Raw genomic sequence first — 7900 nt, 5'->3', positions numbered from 1 at the left:
GAACGCGTGTCCCTGCATCGGCAGGCGGACTCTCAACCACTGCGCCACCAGGGAAGCCCAAGCCTTCTCTTTCAAAGAAAATAAAGAAGATGATGGGGAGAGAGTCATCCAGGGCTAAATTCAAATCCTGGCTCCATCATTTAATGACTCTGTGACCTTAGAAAAGTTAAATAATTCTCTGAGCCTCAGTTTACCCATCTGTAAAATATGGATACTTCTGCGAAAAATGCCATTGGTAATTTGCTAGAGAAATGCAAATCAAAACCACAATGAGGTATCACCTCACACCGGTCAGAATGGCCATCACCAAAAAAATCTACAAACAGTAAATCCTGGAGAGGGTGTGGAGAAAAGGGAACCCTGTTGCATTGTTGGTGGGAATGTCAATTGATACAACTACTATGGAGAACAGTATGGAGGTTCCTTAAAAAAACTAAAAATAGAACTACCATATGACCCAGCAATCCCACTCCTGTGCATATACCCTGAGAAAACCATAATTCAAAAAGACACATGCACCCCAATGTTCATAGCAGCACTGTTTACAATAGCCAGGACATGAAAGCAACCTAAATGTCCATCAACAGATGAATGGATAAAGAAGATGTGGCACATATATACAATGGAATATTGCCCAGCCATAAAAAGAAATGAAACTGAGTTATTTGTAGTGAGGTGGATGGACCTAGAATCTGTCATACAGAGTGAAGTAAGTCAGAAAGAGAAAAACAAATACCATATGCTAACGCATATATATGGAATTTTAAAAAGTGGTACCGATGAACTTGGTGGCAGGGCAGGAATAAAGACGCGGATGTAGAGAACGGACTTGAGGGCACAGCAGGGGAAGGGGAAGCTGGGACGAAGTGAGAGAGTGGCATGGACATATATACACTACCAAATGTAAAATAGATAGCTAGTGGGAAGCAGCCGCGTAGCACAGGGAGATCAGCTCGGTGCTTTGTGGCCACCTAGAGGGGTGAGATAAGGAGGGCCGCGTAGCACAGGGAGATCAGCTCGGTGCTTTGTGACCACCTAGAGGGGTGAGATAGGGAGGGTGGGAGGGAGATGCAAGAGGGAGGAGACATGGGGATATGTGTATATGTATAGCTGATTCACTTTGTTGTACAGCAGAAACTAACACAACATTGTAAAGCATGTATACTCCAATAAAGATGTGAAAAAAATAAAATAAAATAAAATACACTGCAGGGTCCTCCTGCCCCAATGTGGGTCTTAGGTTCTGTGTGATGTGAGAAAACACACGTGGGGTTTGTGCCGGTGGTTGTGAAGGGGAGCTGCCAGTGGAATGGCCTGTAGTAGTTTCCTATGGCTGCTGTAACAAATTACCACAAACTTTGTGGCTTAAGACAACACCCTTCCCTTCCCTTCCCCCCGTGTCCACGCGTCCATTCTCTACGTCTACGTCTCTATTCCTGCCTTGCAAATAGGTTCATCTGAACCATTTTTCTAGACTCCATGTATATGCATTAATATACAATATTTGTTTTTCTCTTTCTGGCTTACTTCACTCTGTATGACAGACTCTAGGTCCATCCACATCTCTACAAATGACCCAATTTCGTTCCTTTTTATGGCTGAATAATGTTCCATTGTATATATGTGCCACATCTTCTTTATCCATTCATCTGTCAATGGGCATTTAGGTTGCTTCCATGGCCTGGCTATTGTAAATAGAGCTGTAATGGAACATTGGGGTACATGTGTCCTTTTGAATTATGGTTTTCTCAGGGACAAATTGGGAGATTAGGTTTGGCATAAATACACCACCATGTGTAAAATAGATAGCTAGTGGGAACGTGCTGTATAGCACAAGGAGATCAGCTCGGTGCTCTGTGGTGACCTAGATGGGGGGATTGGAGGGGAGGTATAGGTCTAAGAGGGAGGGGATACAGGTATACATATAGCTGATTCACTTCATTGTGCAACAGAAACTAACACAACATTGTAAAGCAGCTATACTCCAATTTAAAAAAAAAAAAAGACAACAAAGATATGTTCTCTTACAGCTGTGGACGTCAGAAATCCAAAATCAGTTTCACAGGGTTAAAGTCAAGGTGTTTGGGCAGGACTGGTTGCTTCTGGAGGTCTTGAGGGGAGAATCCATTTCCTTGCCTTTTTCAGCTTCTAGTGACTGCCTGAATTCCTTGGTTTGCATCCCCTTCCTCCTCCTTCAAGGCTCACCACTCCAGTCTCTGCCTCTGTCATCACATGGCCTTCCCTGTTCTGTCATAGGATCTCCTTCTGCCTCGCTCTTATAAGGACACTTGTAATTACATTTAGGGCAGATTGGGATAATCCAGGATAATCGCTCCCTCTCAAGATCTTTAACGTAATCACACCTGCAAACTTCCTTTTGCCATATCCAGGATCCAGGGATTAGGACCTGAGTACCTTTGGGGTCATTATTCAGCTTACCACGTGGGGCATCTGAGATGGGTTGGAAAGCAAAGGGGGAAACCATGAACCCAGTCATACTGCACAGATCTCCTGCTGTGGCCTGGCATAGAGGGTGCCCACTAGGCCATGGCCACGGGTGGGAGCTCTGTGGCAACCACAGGAGAGCCTGTGTACACACCTCTTCCTTCAGCTGGGTAGCCAGGGCCCAATACACAGTGCTACAGAACAGCAAAGACATGTCATGTAATCAATTAGTCTATCTATTAACAAATGTGGATTCAGCCACTGCTGTGCCCTGTTGGCAGCCGATTCAGAGCTGGGGCCCTGCTGCGTTCTCTGAGTAGGAGATTCATTCAACAAATATTTACTGAGCCCCTATTAGGTGTCAGGCACTGTTTTAGGTATTTGGGATACATCAGTAGACAAAGCCCCCAAAGATCCCTGCCCTCACGGAGCTAACATTCTATCAGTGGAGACAGAGGATAAAGAATCAACAGAAGTCAATCCTGTAGAATATTAGGTGATGGGGCTATGGGAAAAAGAAAGAAAAAGTAGGACAGAGTAAGAGGGATCAGGTGTGCTGGGGTGGGACTGGGCAGGTGAGGGTATTAAATGGAATAGTCAGGGTAGGTTTCACTGAGCAGGTGAGATTAAGGCAAAAGCTTGAAGGAGGAGAGGGGGAATTAGCTGAGTGGGCATCTGGGGGTAGAGAGCCCTGGGCAGAGAAAACTAGAGCAAAGGTTCTAAGGCAGAGTGGACAGGACGATGGGAAGGGTCACAGGAAGAGGAGCAGAGCAGATGAGGACAGAGAGAACAGGGGCCAGATGGGCTACAAGGCCAAACCCGAAAAGAAAAGACAAAGCAAAGCAAGGTCTCTAAACATTCTGGTAGGGGACTCTGGAAAATCCTCTGAACTAGAGCTAGTTCTGGTGTGAAGAACTGATGGGCTTGCTGACATCACTAAGCCTCGCTGAGATGCACTTTACTTGAGAAGCTTGCACCGGATTCTTTGACGCATCCTTTCATTCAGTGGACTTGGTCAAGCACCCATGAGGCCCCAGGCACACAGCACAGCACTGCAGACTCTAAGGTGGGTCATGCACGGCCTCAGCCCTCCCTGTCCAGGGTCCTTCCTGCTCTACCCTCTGTGCTGGAAGAAATTAAGGGCATGGCCTATAGATGAGAAGGCACAATGATGGAATGACTTTGATACTGAAAAGGAATTTGGCTTCCTCTGAGTAGTCCCAAAGGAAGGTCTGGATGGGTGGAAGGTTTGGTGTAACCGATCTGGGGAACAAGAAAGACTTGTGCAAAAATACAATGGGCTGTCATGAAAAGTCTCCTCATTGGACGTCTGCAAGCAAAGGCTGGAAGATCGTTTGCTGGAGATGTCACAGAGATTTGGGTGCTGGATGGAGGCTGGACTAGATGGTTTTTAAGACCCGAGGGAGTTTTCTCTAATATCTGCCACTCTGGAGGATGTTGATACAAAGGCAGATTGAGTCTGTTGGGATGTGGTGAGGGCCTTGCTTTGAGCTGAGAGGCAGACTGCTCTCCTATAAACACCGAGGTGAACAAGACAGTGGCCTCTGAAGCAGGGGGCCATGTGAGCTTCTCAGTGGGTCTTGCTTCTCCACTTTGTGGTGTGGGAAGAATGCTCCTTAGTTGTCTTCCTGTGAGGGCTTGCTGCCTCCCCCTTGTCAGGAGTGAGGCTGGAGTTTCTCTCATGCCTGTCCTCTCCCCATTGTCCCATCTCTCTATCTACTCACACAGGACTATAGGCTCTGGGTCCCAGAGTATTTTCTTACTCCAGGTAATTGTAGCTCAGGGGGCCCAAATGTTCCCCATTCCAAGAAATGGGTTATTACACAAGCCACCCAGTGGTCAGCTGAGTCCCATGTGTCCAAGAGAGCAGCAGACCAGAGTCATGGCAACAGCTGGACCATGACAGTGTGCTCAGTACATCCCCAGAACCAAAGTAGGCAGCCAAGGATCCCAGCTCCAGGGCTGGCAGCATCCTCTTACCTCAGTTGACAGGCCCTCCCAAGGAGGCCAGGAGAGCTCCAGAGCACAGGAGGATTTTGATAGAATAGCCCCATTTTTCTTCCCTTCTGCTAATGCCAGTAATTCACTCACCCAACAAATATTTATTGAGCATCTACTATGTAACAAGCACTCTTCTAGGTTCTGGGAATTCAACAATCAACACAGCAGATTAAAAAAATCCCTGCCTGTAAAGGATAGTCTCTTCAATAAATGGTGTTGGGAAAACTGGATATTCACATGCAAAAGAATGAAATTGGCCTCCTACCTTACATCACTCACAAAAATTAACTTAGAATGGATTAAGGACTTAAATATAAGACTTGAAAGCAGAAAATTCCTAAAAGAGAACACAGGGGAAAATCTCCTTGATATTGGTCTTGGAAATGATTTTTTTGGATATGACACCAAAAGCACAATCAACAAAAGCAAAAATAAACAAGTGGGACTACATCAAACGAAAAATCTTCTGCACAGCAAAGGAAACAACAAAATGAAAAGGCAACCTATGAAATGGGAGAAAATATTTGCAAACCATATTATCTGATAAGGGATTAACACCTAAAATATATAAGAAACTCATACAACTTAGCAGCAAAAACAACAAATAACCTGATGAAAAATTGACAAAGGACTTGACATTTTTCTAAAGATAATGGCCAATAGGTACCTTAAAAAGTGCTCTACATGACTAACCATCAGGGAAATGCAAATCAAACTACAATGAGATATAACTTCACATCACACCTGTTAAGATGGCTATTATCAAAAGACAGGAAATAAGTGTTGGTGAGGATGTAGAGAGAAGGGAACCTTTGTACTTTGTTGGAGGGAATGTAAATTGGTACAGCCACTATGGAAAACATTACAGAGGTTCTTTAAAAAATTAAAAGAGAACTACCATAAGATCTAGCAATCCCACTTCTGGGTTATATATCCAAAGGAAATGAAATCAGACTGTCAGAAAGAAATCTGCTCTCTCATGTCTAATAGCCTAGACTTGGAAAAGACCTAAGTGTAAAGAATATGTGGTATATAAACACAATGGAATATTTATTATTCATCCATAAAAGAGGAAATCCTTCTATTTGTGACAACATGGATGAACTTGGAGGGCATTATACTCAGTGAAATAAGCCATACAGAGAAAGATAAATACTGTATGGTATCACTTGTAGGTAAAATCTTAAAAAAAAAAAAAGTTGAACTCATAGAATTAGAGAGTAGGATGGATGGTGGCTATTAATTCTATTGCTTCCCTTTTATTTGTAATAAGAAGGATACTACACAGCTTTTGAGTATATACGAGGTCCTGGGCATTGTGCTACATGATTTACATCACCACCTCATTTAATTCTCACAATGACCTACAGGGATAAGTATGGTACACTCAATTTAGACACGAGAAAGATGAGGTTGGACACTTTAGATATCTTGACCAGGATCATACCACTAGTAAGCTGAGCAACTGAGATTTGAGCTCAAGTCTGACTCCAGGTTCTGTGGTTTTTCATAACACAGACTGGTTATGAATTATGGTTTCCATAATTGTGTAGTGGGGAAGGGGGAGCAGGTATCAGAATATCTGGGTGGGGGGCCGTGTGTAATTTCAACCAGGTGATGCTGATACTGCCTTTCCCATTCCAGATTAGTAGTTACTGAACGATTACTCTCAAAAAAATGTCCTGTGCATTTGATAGACAGGTAAGTGCAGTAGTCTGGGCAATTACTCCTTATCCTCATTGGATAAGTGATAAAACCGAGGCATAGACAGTTTAGCTGACTTAGAGAAGGTCAATCGGATAGATTATGATGGAGCCATGACTAACCGGCTTGTATTCCATTCTTCCCATAGCTTCTTTTTAAAAACTCAATTTTTGAATAGGTAATATATTTACATGGTACAAAATGTAAAGGCTTAATAGGTAGATACAGAAAAACTACCTCCACACCCTGCCTACCCTGTTTTTAGATCCACATTCCACAACTCCCTAAAGACAATGGCCATTACAGTGTATTGTGTTTCCTTCCTCTTTGCTTCTTACCTCAGTGGAAAAGGTAGATGACAGCATCCGTTTTTCATGAGTGTAGCCCTAGTTGGCTAAGCGTTCCTAGCAGACTTGGCCACCTATTAACTGAGTGACCTTGGACAAATTACTAAATGTCTCCATGTGGTAGTTCTTCATTTATAAAATGAAGTGTGCTTCATTCTACCTCAGAGTGCTCTAGTGTATTTCAAAGGTAATGAGAACATGCATGAAAGTTCATTGTAATCCATGCAGTGCAGTACAAAGTTTGGTAAATGTTATTATTCTTTGCCTCTGCTTTCTTCTCTCTGGAAGAGTCCAGAAATGCCCACTGTGTTCTCACCGCCTCTCAGAGAGGATGGAGAGGATGGATGGAGATGTGACTCATTTCTACAGGATGGAAGGAAACGATTCAAAGTGTACCAAGTGCAATTAAAGTGAGATATTAGAAGAAACTTGGTTTTGGAATCCCAGAGGGGCTTGTGAGGTTTCTTTCTTTGAAAATTTCTCGAAGAAGGACCTTCAAGATGGCGAAGGAGTAAGATGTGGAGATCACCTTCCTCCCCACAAATACATCAAAAATACATCTACATGTGGAACACCTCCTATAGAGCACCTACTGAATGCTGGCAGAAGACCTCAGACTTCCTAAAACGCAAGAAACTCCCCACGTACCTGGCCGTGTGGCTGACAGGGTCTTGGTGTTCCGGCCCGCTGTCAGGCCTGAGCCTCTGAGGTCCGAGAGCTGAGTTCAGGACATTGGACCACCAGAGACCTCCCGGCCCCACATAATATCAATTGGTGAGAGCTCTCCCAGAGATCTCTGTCTCAATGCTAAGACCCAGCTCCACTAAATGACCAGCAAGCTCCAGTGCAGGACACCCCATGCCAAAAAATTAGCAAGACAGGAACACAACTCCACCCAATAGCAGACACGCTGCCTAAAATTATAATAAGATCACAGACATCCCCAAACACACCATCAGACGTGATCCTGCTCACCAGAAAGACAAGATCCAGCCTAATTTACCAGAACACAGGCACCAGTCTCCTCCACCAGGAACCCTACACAACCAACTGAACCAATACTACCCACTGGGAGCAGACACCAAAAACAACGGGAACTACGAACCTGCAGCATGTGAATCGGAGACCCCAAACACAGTAACTTAAGCAAAATGAGAAGACAGAGAAATACACAGCAGATGAAGGAGCAAGGTAAAAACCCACCAGATCAAGCAGATGAAGAGGACATAGGCAGTCTACCTGAAAAAGAATTCAGAGTAATGATAGTAAAGATGATCCAAAATCTTGGAAATAGAATGGAGAAAATACAAGAAACGTTTAATAAGGACCTAGAAGAACTAAAGAGCAAACAAACAGTGATGAACAACACAATAAATGAAACT

Source organism: Physeter macrocephalus, chromosome 16 (genome assembly GCF_002837175.3).
Source record: "Physeter macrocephalus isolate SW-GA chromosome 16, ASM283717v5, whole genome shotgun sequence".
Lineage (NCBI taxonomy): Eukaryota > Metazoa > Chordata > Mammalia > Artiodactyla > Physeteridae > Physeter > Physeter macrocephalus.
This window is presented reverse-complemented; position numbering follows the sequence as displayed.